The sequence below is a fragment of the Brassica napus genome, chromosome C8 (assembly GCF_020379485.1).
Source record: "Brassica napus cultivar Da-Ae chromosome C8, Da-Ae, whole genome shotgun sequence".
Classification (NCBI taxonomy): domain Eukaryota; kingdom Viridiplantae; phylum Streptophyta; class Magnoliopsida; order Brassicales; family Brassicaceae; genus Brassica; species Brassica napus.
In genome coordinates this window covers 6,144,435-6,159,642 of record NC_063451.1, presented here as the reverse complement: position 1 = coordinate 6,159,642, position 15,208 = coordinate 6,144,435, and positions in this window count along the sequence as shown.

Here is a 15,208-nt window from a genome sequence, read left to right as displayed (position 1 = left end):
TTGGTTGGAATGATCAGTTTGGCTGTGCTGTTTCCCTGAAAAGGAGATTGTTGTGACGCAGCAAGCTTCCTTTCTCGATCACTCTTTGCCTGGCAAAGTGCCATAACAGCATCTTTGTTTGTCTTGTGTCTCCTGTCCTGCTTCACTAAATCGGATATGTTTGATTTTTCTTTGTCCATAATGACAACACTTGTTTTTTTAATATCACTCGGATCTGTGCTGTCATCATGTACATTGTTCAGACTTCCTTCTTTTTCCTGATTCACACTCTCACTCTGCAATTCCGATTACAATAGTAATGTCAAGATCGTTGTTGAGCATAACCAAATCATATCAAACCAAATCACATGAAACAAAATAACATGAAACAAAATCCATACAACCAACCACAATCCGAGAGTTCTAACAGAAAGGAGCAATAAACTTTCACTTCAACTTCCTACTATTTTGTCTAGTATTTCTCTACACTTTCGTTTTGGGAGAGGGTTTGGTACTAACCCCTGGTTCGCGCGCATGCTTAGTCGGGTTTGAAACTGTGATCTGAAGTTCATTAGAGTCAGTGCCTTTGTGATTGATTCCCACCTTCTTCTCCACAGCTTCCATCATATCCGCAAGAAGCTTCATCTCCTTTACGCACTGCCCAAACCCATCAGTCATTACTTTTGTAATATCCTTGAACATTTGTTCAATCTTTTCTCTCTTAATCCCATTCCAAGAAGCAGAAGACTGTGTGGGAGGCTCTGAAGTAGGCTCTGAAGGAGCCTCTGTACGACCTCTCTTCCGAGCTCTTCTTTATTCCTTCCCACTCCGCTGAGGAGGTTCTTGCTTGAAATAGACAGGATTGGTCCACGTCTTAGTACCTTCGACTGCCCAGCACTCTTGGGTCCACTTCCAGGAACCTTTAGAAGCAACCATGAAATTCACCAACTTTTCAACCGCCACATCAGTGTTATCATTGTCCCATTAAGGGACATTCACTAATCTCCTTCGCCACATAGTTTAACACGCGAGTCTGCAGTAAGTAAATATCAAGTTATATATCAAGTAAGTAAGAATGAACTACATTATTGGGAATAATCAGATATTTACATGTGTGGTGATAGCCTCTTTGACAAATTTCCATCCTTTATGTCTGTAGGGGTCAAAATTGGTCACGACGGAATCAATGTCTTAAAGTCCCCGGAAAATATTTCTCTATTTGTGAATTTCTAATAATTTTTATTGAAAAGGTTGTACGACGTTCTAGAATTATTTTATCGACAATAAGAAGCAAACATTGTTGGGGTCAAAAACGGTTATCTCGAAATAAACGTCCACAAATTGTGTTTCTGTACGAAATCTTTCTCGACACACTCTCGACAAAATTTCCTGAGCAAAAGACTTGAGAGAAATGGATCACGGAACCAAACAAGCAGTCCAACTCGTTCGTTCGGACCTTTTGAGGTGCAGAACTGAACAGACGCGTCAGATGTTTAGCTATGGATGAAGAATTTCCCAGGGTTTAATTAAGCCCATATTTTGACAAAAGATAGAGCTTTGAGTTCCCTTTCCAATGCCACCGGTCTGAGATGAATCGGCATCCTGTAGCATACGTTATGCCCGTTTTATTGAAGGGTGGACAGAGCACACCGTCCAGCTCGGCGGATCGACCAAACGACCAGCTCGGCCATCCGCCAAGCTGAACCATTCCAGCTCGGCAGATGGCCGAGCTGGATCGACTACACGACCAGCTCGGCCATCCGCCCAGATAGACCAGTCAAGCTTGGCAGATGGCCGAGCTGAATCAAACACGCGACCAGCTCGGCCATCCGCCGAGCTGGACCAATCTTGTTCGGCGGATGGCCGAGCTGGATCGAACACGCGACCAGGTCGGCCATCCGCCAAGCTGGACCAGTCCAATTCGGCGGATGGCCGAGCTCGACCAGTGCAATTCGGCGGATGGCCAAGCTGAACAAAACACGCGACCAGCTCGGCCATCCGCCGAGCTGGAACGATCGTGCTGTCACAGTCCGTCTTCGTAGCTCCCTCCTTCGGGATTGGATCGAACATGCTCTTGTTTCATCTTGATCAAAGTCACCGTCAGAACTTTATGATTTAAAACAGCAATAACTCGTTGTCTCGTATGAAGTTCGTATTGATCGTATAAAACAGCAACGGTTAACTAAACACCTCGAACTGCCTCCACTATACGAGAAATATGAACCTTCTTTGGAATCGACGTCGTTTCGGAAGTGCTCTTTCGATCAATTGTAAAGATGCTTAAGTCGGTAAATGGCCCGAAAGGGTCCAGAATGCGGCTAGAAGCCCACTCACGATTTTATACGAAATCGAGCCCAATCGTTATGATGGTTTATCTTTAGTTCTGCAAAAGAAGAAAAATATCAAGTTTGGAGGATAAATGTCAAGTTTCCAAAGATAAACACAAAGATCAAAGGAAAATGGAATATTTTCGCGAAGCGATAAACTCGACCGAGGACTGAATGGGAAAGAGCAAACCGCCTCTAGGAGGAGTATATAAGGACTTCGAGGTTGAAGAGGCAAAGGACAATTTTTTTAGACTTAGAACTCTCTGCACTTAGAAACTTTTAGGCATTATTCTCGACATGCTCTATTTCTATGACCGGCACCCGATTACTAGACGAACTCGCCCAGGCAGTTCGATCTCTTGTTTTACTCTTTCAATCGAACTACGTTCTGCTTGATCCTCGAAAGGGGTACGTAGGCAGCCTTTCAAAAGGTTCAGTCCGAAATCAAATCAGAACCTTTTTCATGTCTTTTTTCGTCTGTTGTTATCGAGCTGCGACTCAACTAGGTTTAAGGTTTTTGGTCGTTAGAACTAAGGAACTCACTGACAGCTCTTGCGACCGAAACTTTTGTAATGTTTTGTAATAATCGTAACGCTCTTACGCGGATTCGAAATAAGATCAACTCTTTCTAAACTCGCTTGATTGTCTTTACATATTTTCCGCATTTACTTGGTTACTTGGCGTTGGCTCTCGCAGAGAATCCGAGACCTCGGGGAAAGTTAGGGTTTTCTTGACCCCCACAGCTGTATTTCTTCCAAATAACTTTCAGAGAAATGAAGTTGATTTCTATAGAGTCACTCGAAACCTAAAACGGGAGATCGTGTCCCCACCGCTAAAATGTTTTCTGAAGCCTAAGATTTCGTAAGAATTCAAGTATCACTTCCATAGTAACAAATTCCGCAAGTTGTCGATGTTTGTCACCTAAGTCTTACTTCGGGAAAAACTACTCGAAACTTCCACAGATCAATCCCACAGATAAGAGAAAAACTTCTGATTAAATTTGGTTGCAATAATTAACCTCGTCACAGCTCTCGTACAGCCAAAACTTGAAAACTTCTTTACGGAACAAATCTCGTAAAAATTATGCTCGACAACATCTTGCGAAATAACGTTTGCAAAAATTAAGCTCGACAACATTTTACGAAACAACTTTCGTAAAATTAAAATCGATAAAATTTTGCGGAATAACTTTTGTAAAATTAAACTCGGTATTATTTTTCGGAAAAACTTTTGTAAAACTAAAGTTGGCAACATTTGACAACCTTCGAAAATCTAACAACGATCGTAGAAAAAGACTCTCAGATAAGGAAAGAGATGGAGCGAAATCCGAGAATCAAAATTCGCCAATCCGCCTCTCTCCACGGTCTCACCATCCTTCCTCTCGCGCCTTGATCTGTCGCCAAAATCTCATCACCTGGCGAGTCTTCCTGATCATCCTTGGCATCTCTTGATTTTCCCTGGCTATTCCTAAACGCTAAAAAGTTTTCGACGAGATGCTTATTCATTTTCGTAAATCCAATGATACTAAGATTGAAACATGGATCACGAATACCGCAAGATTGGCAGCAGCCTAAACGAGGCTAGGAAAGCAGAGAAGTCCAGAAAGAATCAATATTCTTGCTATTCGAAATGGGCAGAGAGACACGAAAAGAGTAAGGGCAAATGAGCAAGCAAAACGGAGAAGAGACTAACCCGTATCTTCGAGAGAACTAAGGTATTTCCGACTTGAAACCAGACTTGGAATTTTCGTAGGAAATTACTAAGAAATAAAAACGCCTTTGAGACTGCCATAGAACTTTAGGGAACTTAAAACCTAGGTGGATAGTCTAGCGAACTTAGTCTTAGGCGATTTTTCCTGTCTCGATATATCGTTCCCTAAATGTTCAGCCAGATCTTGCAAACCGATCTAAACTCTCTGAAAATCGAGAAACGATCACCACGCATATCCAGCTCGCTTCCTAAAGAGAGAAAAAACTAGAGACACGAACGTCGTCTTAAAACCAATTCGTTTCTAGCGATTTTCTTAAAACCGACATATTCCAAGTCATCAACCTGGAAACAACAAAACCACCCGACCCGGATTGTCGATCATTCCAAACCTCGGAAGAAGAAACGTTCACAACCCTTCAAAGTATCGGTTCAACCGTTGTGGGAACCGAAATTCGCACTGTCGATTTCCGTTTAAATAAGGAAACTAGGAAAACCCTAATTTCCCAGAGGTCCCAAATATCTGCTAATACCACACGCCAAGCAATCAGAACACAATAATGACAACGATAAAGTATAAGAAATCGAAAAGAGAGCAAAGTAGATCTTATTCCGAATTCGCGTTTGAGCATTACAACAAGGTAAGAGCCTGGGCTACGAGAGCTGTCGGCGAGATTCCTAGTTCTAAAACCCTAAGACGGCAATAACCTAGTTGAGTCGCAGCTCGAATAACAAAAACGGAAATATGCCTAATTACTCTAAGTGTTAAGTTTGCTCTGAAAAATCTCTCCTCATGCCTCTCGCCTAGGACCCCTTATATACTGACTCCAAGGTCGGTTTACGCCTTTCCTCTTCTGCCCTTAAGCTGCCATAGCATAAAAATGGAGATATTCCATTTTTTTCCGATCTTCGTAATTATCTTCAAAATTTCGTATTTATCCGCGGAAACTTGACATTTATCTCCCCTTGCGGACCAAGCGTAAACCGACATGTGGTTTACGGGCTGTTGGTTAAGAAATCGTAAGTTGGGCCTCGAGTCGTGTCCTAGGTCCCTTTGGGCCGTCTTTCGACTCGAAGCGTTTATTACGGCTTCTTTCGATAAAGAATGAACTTTCTGCGGTTTTTACGGTAAAGTTTGATTGATAACTTAGAAATGGCGGGGAACGTGAGATGGGTTCGCTACGGTATTCAGGAGATAGCATCGAAGGGTAGACGAGAATGCATGGACTGATGTCGTATCAACGTTTCGGAAGAGCTCGGTCGCTACGTAGCGACCGAGCTTCGGCTCGAGATTGGTCGCTACGTAGCGACTGAGCAAGCGCTCGGTTGCTATGTAGCGACCGAGCTCCGGCTCGAGCTCGGTCGCTACATAGCGACCGAACCTCTGCTCGAGCTCGGTCGCTACGTAGCGACCGAGCGGAATGGGCATTTGGTCGCTATGTAGCGACTGAGCTTTGGCTCGAACTCGGTGGCTACGCAGTGACCGAGCGGAGCACGCGTTTGGTCGCTGCGTAACGATCCTTCTTGAGCTCTTGTCCGATGATTCGCGTTTCTTCCGCAAAGGTTTTTCGTAAAGAAGAATCTATTTCGAAAAAAGTATTTGTCGGAGAAGTTTCCTACGTTTTTCTTCTTCGGAGATTTTGGACATTAACTTCGTCGTAACCGTTTTCGACCCCAACATTTAGCCCCCCAGCTCGTTAGAGTAGAGACTCTTGCGGGCGGTTTAACAATTTTGGCGAAGTTAGGCGTTTCGAACGAAGTTTACTTCAAATTCCGCAGAAGAGAATTCTCGAGAAAATTTTTATTTAAAAATATAAAATTCTGAGTCCCCATTTCTATAAGTAGTGAGCCCTTGTCATTCATTTGCTTCACACCTTTCCTTCTTCAAGCCTTCAAAAACTCTCTAGCTCCAAATCTCTCTCTTTTTTTTTAACATGTCTTCTTCCCATGGTGACAAGCGAAGTTCCGATGTGGAGATGGGCGAGGCTACATCTCCGGCGCGATTCCAACTTCTCCGGTCAAAGCGCCGGTTTGCGTCGCCGATCATCTCTCCTTTCGAGAGAAATTAGTTCGTCGCCAAGCCGAGAAAGAAAAGGTTCGAGCCGGCGCCGAGTTACCGTCCTCTTCTGCACTGGCCGTTGCTCTGGATCATGGGACCGAGGGCGAAATTCCACGAGATACGGGAACTCTCGCAGGATCGGCTGTTCCGGATGCTTCGGCTTTACCTGCTGGATCATCCACGACTCTGATTCTTGTCGAAGATAAGGAGAGGGCCGCTGACCCTATGCCGCCTCCTCCGGCCAGGAAGGAGATTGTTCTAGCGCTGCACGCTCCTAGTGTTGCTCCGGTTACTCAGCCTAAGGGCCGGAAGAGGAAGTTTACCAAGGGCGGTGACAGGGAATCTTTGCAGCAAGGAGGCTCGAGCATAGCGTCGGGGCTTCGCGGAAAGGTTTACGCTCACTCACTTTCTTAATCGTTGTATATTTTTCTAAAAGACAAAGAATCTTTAACTTTCTTTTCGTTTCGCAGTTCGTGTCGTTGATCGACGGGATGATCAGCGAGTGCAGTTCTGAGACCAGTCGTCTTGCCGGGGAGTTGTTGGAACTTCAGGGTAGATGGTCTGAAACCGAGGCCCTGCTGACGGCTGCCAAGGGTTCTCACTCCGTGAAAGTGTCGAAACTTGAGATCGCGATAGGGGAGCTCGAGAGGGACCTCGGGAAGACGGCGAGTTCATTACTCAAGGAGAAGAAAGCCAGGAAGGCCAAATCTTCGGAGGTTTGTCGTCTTCAGCGTCAGATTGAGAGCGATGTAGGATTAGTGAGCCGCGGGATTCGAGCGGCCAAGGACGCCCTTAGTTCTGAGTTCCAAGCTCGCTTGGCGAAGATCTCCGCCTTTCTGGGCTCTCTCGAGTGCATTCGGAACAGGGATTTAGCCTTGGCGACGATCGAGGGCGGGATGGCCGTGGTTCAGTCGTTCCAAAGTGAGACTCCTCCGACCTTAGAGGTCGAAGAGGCCCGACTGTCCGGCTGCAAGGGAGATTTGGCAATTGTTGATGGAGATTTCAATCTCATCCTAGCTGACCTGAAATCCACGTGCCTCCTTCCGACGTGTTCAGAAGGCCCTGAGGGGAAGGATCCGGTACTCGGGGGTGAAGTGGCTCCAGGTTTAGATGAAGCGACGGGTGAAGAGGGAGCGTGAGCTCTGAGGATGACTTTGGTTAGATCTCTTGCGGGATATTTTTTTTATGTTTGATGTTTCGGCCTTAAATGGCCTTATTTCGTGTTTTGGGACTGGCCATGTGTGGCTTTGAATCCCCGCCGCTCTTTTTATGACAAGATGGTCGAGTTGCATTTTTCATAAGCTTACGTATGGAGTGGAAGAAGGGTGATGAGTTGTCGTCTCATATCCTTTTTCGATGTGAAATGTTTTGTTCGAGATCTGTTTCGAGAGTTTTTCCGCGAGATATCGACTTCGCGGGATATCTGAAGATGTCGAACATAAACATAGAGGCGTGGTTTTGGGATCTCGTATCTTTTGGATATCATGCCTTTGAGATGTTAGAGACCAGTGCGCTGGGTTTAGGGCAAGACCTAGGTTTACTTTCGGTTTAAGATTTTGTGCGGTGACTAGCCGGCTATCGAATTATCTGTCGCGATTTTAACCTGATTCGTACCGATTTAAAGTCCGCGATAGGTTCTCGGCATATATGACTTGTTGGATACGAATCGAGCATCTCTCCGGAGACAATTTTTAAGCCAACCGGAAGTGCTGGACCAAAATTTCGGGTTTCTTTTATAGCGCTATTATCCTTGTGTCGGATGTACGAGAGTCATCTTCGTAAGATGGCTATGTCTGTTTAGGACGTTCAAGAGTTCGATGTGATCAGCACCGAACTTGGTGGCGAATGCCGTTGTTTAGAGTTTTTTGCGCAAGATATGTGTTAAAAAATTTTGACGGAGTGTCCGTTTTCGTCGTTCGGAAGAAGTGATCCTTGAAGCATCTCTCGCGACGTCTCGCGATGCTAATGTCTGCTTCTTCCTAACGGCTGATTTATTTTCGAAATTCGAAAATGTTTCGCGGGTAAAAGATAATTTTCTTGGTTGAGATATGTCGGAAACATCGAAGGCGTGGTCGGATGTTTTCGAGTTTTGAGAGTATACGAGTATACGTATCCACTCCCCCCGTTTTTGATGAGGTGGGACAGCTGAATTTGCCTTTTGACAAACTGCCTACGTACTCCTTATGGAGATCAAGCCGTCTCGTAGTTCGGTGATTGCGAGTTGGTCAGTGATAGCATTTTTTGAGCTGCATCGCGTTCCAGGTCCTTGGAATTTTTATGCCTTGCATGTTGGCAATTTCGTAAGAGCCTGGTCGGACGATTTTTTCGATTTTATAGGGTCCTTCCCTGTTTGCTCCGAGTTTTCCCGCGTTTCGTTCAGCGGTGTTTTGGAAGACTTTGCGAAGGACTAGATCTCCCTGATTAGATTTCCCGCCAAACTGTGGGAACCGAAATTCCCACTGTCGATTTCCGTTTAAATAAGGAAACTAGGAAAACCCTAATTTCCCAGAGGTCCCGGATATCTGCTAATACCACACGCCAAGCAATCAGAACACAATAATGACAACGATAAAGTATAAGAAATCGAAAAGAGAGCAAAGTAGATCTTATTCCGAATTTGCGTTTGAGCATTACAACAAGGTAAGAGCCTGGGCTACGAGAGCTGTCGGCGAGATTCCTAGTTCTAAAACTCTAAGATGGCAATAACCTAGTTGAGTCGCAGCTCGAATAACAAAAACGGAAATATGCCTAATTGCTCTAAGTGTTAAGTTTGCTCTGAAAAATCTCTCCTCATGCATCTCGCCTAGGACCCCTTATATACTGACTCCAAGGTCGGTTTACGCCTTTCCTCTTCTGCCCTTAAGCCGCCATAGCATAAAAATGGAGATATTCCATTTTTTCCGATCTTCGTAATTATCTTCAAAATTTCATATTTATCCGTGGAAACTTTACATTTATCTCCCTTTGCGGACCAAGCGTAAACCGACATGCAGTTTACGGGCTGTTGGTTAAGAAATCGTAAGTTGGGCCTCGAGTCGTGTCCTAGGTCCCTTTGGGCCGTCTTTCACTCGAAGCGTTTATTACGGCTTCTTTCGATAAAGAATGAACTTTCTGCGGTTTTTACGGTAAAGTTTGATTGATAACTTAGAAATGGCGGGGAACGTGAGATGGGTTCACTACAGTATTCGGGAGATAGAATCAAAGGGTAGACGAGAATGCATGGACTGATGTCGTATCAACGTTTCGGAAGAGCTCGGTCGCTACGTAGCGACCGAATTTTGGTTTGAGCTCGGTCGCTACGTAGCGACCGAGCTTTGGCTCGAGCTCGGTCGCTACGTAGCGACCGAACCTCTGCTCGAGCTCGGTCGCTACGTAGCGACCGAGCGGAATGGGCATTTGGTCGCTATGTAGCGACTTAGCTTTGGCTCGAACTCGGTTGCTACGCAGTGACCGAGCGGAGCACGCATTTGGTCGCTGCGTAACGATCCTTCTTGAGCTCTTGTCCGATGATTCGCGTTTCTTCCTCAAAGGTTTTTCGTAAAGAAGAACCTATTTCGAAAAAGTATTTGTCGGAGAAGTTTCCTACGTTTTTCTTCTTCGGGGATTTTGGACGTTAACTTCGTCGTAACCGTTTTTGACCCCAACAACCGTTTTCTTTCGTAAAAAAAAAGGGGGAGTAGGTACGTATATTATACTCGTATACTCCCTAACTTCAAAAACTTTTGCAAATCGTCAAGAACACGCTTTCGTCATAGCAAATCGTCCAAAATAAGCAAACGACAATCTAAAATTTGTTTAATCGCCAGCAACATATCCAGACGATCATGAACATAATATCAAAGACTATACAGCATTTCTTTTTGCAGTCATGCGTATGGAAAACCTGTACCAATATCAAACTGAAACTCGACGATTAGCCAAAGTCTTGAAAACCTTTTCGTCTTTATAAAGCCATTATGGTATAAAAAACAAAAATTATACGCGAAATCTTCACGCATCAAAACATTTCATTGAGTTTCCGTTCAACCAAGTGAGTCACGGAAAAGCATAAAAACATTGCGAGAAAGAAAAATAGGAATAAAAGTAGAAAGGGGATTCCGAGTGGTTGCTTCTGCCTTTCATTCTGCTTCCGTGAAGCGATAAACTCGACCAAGGGCAGAAAGGGAAAGAGCAAACCGCCTCTAGTAGGAGTATATAAAGACTTCGAGGTTGAAGAGGCAAAGGGCAATTTTTTTTAGACTTAGAACTCTCTACACTTAGAAACTTTTAGGCATTATTCTCGACATGCTCTGTTTCTATGACCGGCACCCGATTACTAGACGAACTCGCCCAGGCAGTTCGATCTCTTGTTCTACTCTTTCAATCGAACTACGTTTGGCTTGATCCTCGAAAGGTGTATGTAGGCAGACTTTCATAAAGTTCAGTCCGAAATCAATCAGAACCTTTTTCATGTCTTTTTTCGTCTATTGTTATCGAGCTGCGACTCAACTAGGTTTAAGGTTTTTGGTCGTTAGAACTAGGGAACTCGCTGACAGCTCTTGCGGCCGAAGCTTTTGAAATCTTTTGTAATAATCGCAACTCCCTTACGCGGATTCAAAATAAGATCAACTCTTTCTAAACTCGCTTTATTGTCTTTACATATTTTCCGCATTTATTTGGTTACTTGTCGTTGGCTCTCGCGGAGAATCCGGGACCTCTGGGAAAGTTAGGGTTTTCTTGACTTTCCTAATTTAAAAGAAAATCGACAGTGCAAATTTTGGTTTCCACAATGTCCCTTGTATGCCAGCAAAAGGGGGCTCGGCTTGTTTCGTATAGGCTTTCCAAAGCTTGCAGAAAAGTCGGGCAGAGCGAAGTAGACTCAAACTTGGAGAAATTGAATAAACCCATCTACGGTATAAGTCTTTGTCAACTCTTTGCACTTCACATAGTCCATCAGGAACTTAAAAGCCAGTCTCCCCCATGGGTACGTCTCAAATTCTTCAAGATCCATCACTAGCCTTGCAGGGCTAGCCCGTGTAGCGCTTGGGTACTTTTTTCCTTCAATGAATCATGTGTAAATGGCTAGGTATCCAAGCCATATGCGGTCAACCCGAGACTACTCTCCACATCTCTGACATGCTGCTATTATTTGCTGAGAACTTGGACCAGCATCAATATCCACACCCATCAACTCCCAGAAGCGAGCCAACTCATCTGTCACCTCTACATCCGGATTGTCCAAGTTCTCAGTATACTCGTATTTTAGACCAGTGAGGTGCTCAAACTCAATCAGGGAAAACCTCAACGGTTCTGGACCAATAAGACACCATAGCTCATACTTCTTCTTGATATCGAGCTAGAAACAAAGAATATAATTAACCAGCCTTGACGCCCATCCAAATTTCATCTCCCTAATCTTGATGAACACTCCCAACCTTGAATTCTACAGCTCCTCCCATTCATCATCATGCAGAACGGCCTTTACAGCAGGAAGCAACTTTGGGTCATCGGTATGATACGCAATGCTTTTCGATGGAATGGTCTCTTCCCCTAAGGTGAACATCCTCTTCGGAAGTTCTGGTAATTCCATTTTACAGCCTGCAAAACATTGAAAAACCAAAATCTCAAACACAAACGGAACATGACAAACAAACCAACACGCGAAGACTTTCGGAAGACTTCAGGAACACTTCCAGAAGACTTCCGGAAGACGCTTCCGGAAGACTATAGTCTTTCGAATGTCTTCATGAAGTCTTTGGAAGTCTTCCGTAAGATCTCCAGAGTCTTCCGAAGTATTCCGGTAGAAAATCAAATCGAGAGAAACCCTTGTACATCGAACAAATGGGTGAACTTACAGTCGGAAAGCGGAGAAGTTGAGGTCCAAAAGAGAGAACGGTCGCCGACGACAGCTTTGGTTCCAGATCTACGAAACTCGACTGGAAAGAAGAAGTCACGACGGAGAAACGAACGGTTTCAGTTCTGAAATGATTCGACAGCATAGAGAAAGAACTTACTGGAAGTGGGGTTCGACTACAACAGAAACGGTTTCAGGTCTGAAAAAAAAATCAAGTGGGTTAGTTTAATTTACTGAAAAACACTTCGGCGACGAAGGAGAAACAAGATTCACCGGAAAAGACAAGATTACCAGAGGTGAAAAGGACGGAGAAGAGTTTCGCCGGAAATTACCTTTATAATTGGCATTGAAATCGCCTCAGAGCAAACATCTAGGGTTTTCGCGTTTTTACTAAAAACATTTCGTAGAAACACCAAAAAGTGAAAAAATACTATTTATATGTCCATAAATTATCAGCCTAGGTTAAATATATATTGGTTTATTTTCGGTTATATTAAAATTGAAGGTAAAATTAAGGTTCGATTCTGTTAGTCTTCTAATATAAATTACACTTGAAGACTTCTCAAGAATTCTTCTTAAACATTTGTCAAGAAGTCTTCTGAGAGTCTTCCAGACCCTATAGTCACATAAATAAGCAAAATCCACTTTCTTAAACTTAAAAAGTGTTTAAATCAAGTTATTAGATAGTCACTAAACACATATAGGTCAAATTAAAAAAAAAAAAATATATATATATATATATAAGATTTCAAAATCTTACCCTAAAAATACAACCACTACTATAACATATGTTACCAAACCCTAAACCAAAGGCTATCATGACTCAAACTAGATTCATCAATCTATGTTAAAAATAATTTAATTTTAGTAAAACTAAATTTCCATCATTTTTAAATTCTTATTAATACATGATTTTGATTTTTCCTCTTTCGAAATATTTTTTATAAAATTTATTAATTACTTTTAACATCTAATACATGAGAAGACTTCCCCAGAAGACTTCTGTAAGACTTCTAAAAGACTTCGATTTAGGCGGAAACCTAAATTCTTATAAAAAATTTTGGCAGAAACCCTAAATTCTACAAAAATTTAGGCGGATATGTCAAAAGACTTATGAAGAAGTCTTCTATGAGTCTTCCAGACCCTATAATCAAATATTTAAGCAAAAAACACTTCATTAAGCTTAAAATATACTTAGAAAGTGTTTAAATCAAGTTATTACATAGTCAGTATGTATAGGTCATATTAAAATATATATATATATATATATATATAAGATTTCAAAATCTTACCCTTAAAATACCAACACTACTATAACATATGTTACTAAACCCTAAACCAAAGACTATCATGACTCAATCTACATTCACTCATTTATGTTAGAAATAATTCATTTTTAGTAAAACTAAATTTACATCATTTATAAATGTTTATTATTACATGATTTCAATATTTTTCCCATCAAAATATTTTTTATCAAATTTCTAAATTATTTTAAAAATTTACTGCACGAGAAGACTTACAAAGAAGTCTTCTCATGCAGAGGGTTAGAATGATAAAACTCAATACAAGTTTTTTGTTTGGTCATAAGGAGGTTGTTATAATTTCACTAGCCTTTTAGGTTAGTTTTGCATTGATTGAATTTGGGGTACACTTTTGTATTCAAAATCAAGTTTTGAGTCATTTTTGGCAATTTCCCCTTAAATAAGGGTTATTTAATATTTCGGTGGCATTGACATTGATCAAAATCTAGTCTATATTATTAAAATAAAAATAGAAGTATAAATATAGATTCACCCTAAAACTAACAATTATTTAGAAATCAATGCACGTGTTTTTGCTCTATATTTTATATAAATATATATTTTCTGTACATAGATAGTGTTATGTTATTGTATTGAATGTTTTTGTTATAAGTATAGTGTAATATTACACTTTCAATCAATTAAATCGTTTGCATTTTTTTTTTGATTGAATATCAAATTTATTGATCAAATGTGGAAAAAGAGATTTACATAATTATGATTTATTGTTCTGTAAGGAATAAAAGAATGATATATTCTAGTAGGTGTAGACAGTAAACCATCTTACTAGCAGTCCCCTCAGCTTGTGGTTTCCCATATACTTCAATGAAGAGATTCGGTTTTTGATCAATCTCCCAATGACCTTAGTAGTCGTATCCACAGATGCACAAACACCTCCATGTTTTCTTGAGTTCCTCTCCTTCCACAGCACATAAATGGCTGTCTGAAACACTAAACGGCGAAGTATAGTGTCTAATATGTTCATGTTCGGTGATATTACTCAAATTATCCTAAGGAGTGATTTATACTCTCTCAAATAAGAGGTCGTGTTGTAGTACTTAGGGATCGAATTCACAGGGAGCTAGGGCACAAAAAAAATCTAATAGTTGTATGATTAAGCTAGGCTAATAGTTTAAATGTAAATAGCAATGGTGAGCAAGGTAGTTGCTCGGTTGATTGATTGAGTTGTTTGATGGAAGGATGGTTTGCTAGACTTAGGGTTTCTATTCAAGTAATCAAGATTATAATGATATAGAGACTAATTGTTGTATGCAAGATATTAAAGAGCTCAGCAACTAAGAACAAATAGATCGTCTCTCGCTTTCTAGATTCGTCTATTGACAAGATCTAATGATCTCAACTATCGTTTGTCGATCAAATTAGAAAGTGTCGATCGATGATTCTAGAGGAATATCGATCGATACACCTTTCGTGACGTCGATCGATTATTCTATTGGAATATCGATCGACACGCTTCTAGCAAGCTTTTCGCGTGGGTTGATAAAGTACTCATTAGGGTTCCTAGATCAGTTATCACTTATTTCTAGCAATCCTAGTTCAATGAGGATCTATTCAGAGAAAAGACCAAGCTATCACTTGTGCCTAATGATTCTAAGATCAGGGTTCCAGTTCGCAACTCTAGAACACAAGCAGTAAGAACATACTATTGATGAATATCACAACCTAGTAATTCTATATTTGGGGCTAATCCCTCATAACCTATTTGAACCCTAAACCTAACAGGTAGATCTATTCAATGGCTTAGAAATACATAAATATGGTTTCTGGTCGTCCATGGGTATTTTGGTAACTTTGTGTGGCTTATGGGCTTCAATCGGTCTTGAAATATGCTTATCCCACGTTCTGGAATCACTGTCGATCGATGGCAAGGATGCACCATCGATCGACAGTCATTCATCTCCTCGACAGCTTCCTCTCATGAGGCAGGCTGACCACTCTTCAGTAAAACGGGCATAACTTCTGCTACAGGATGCTGATT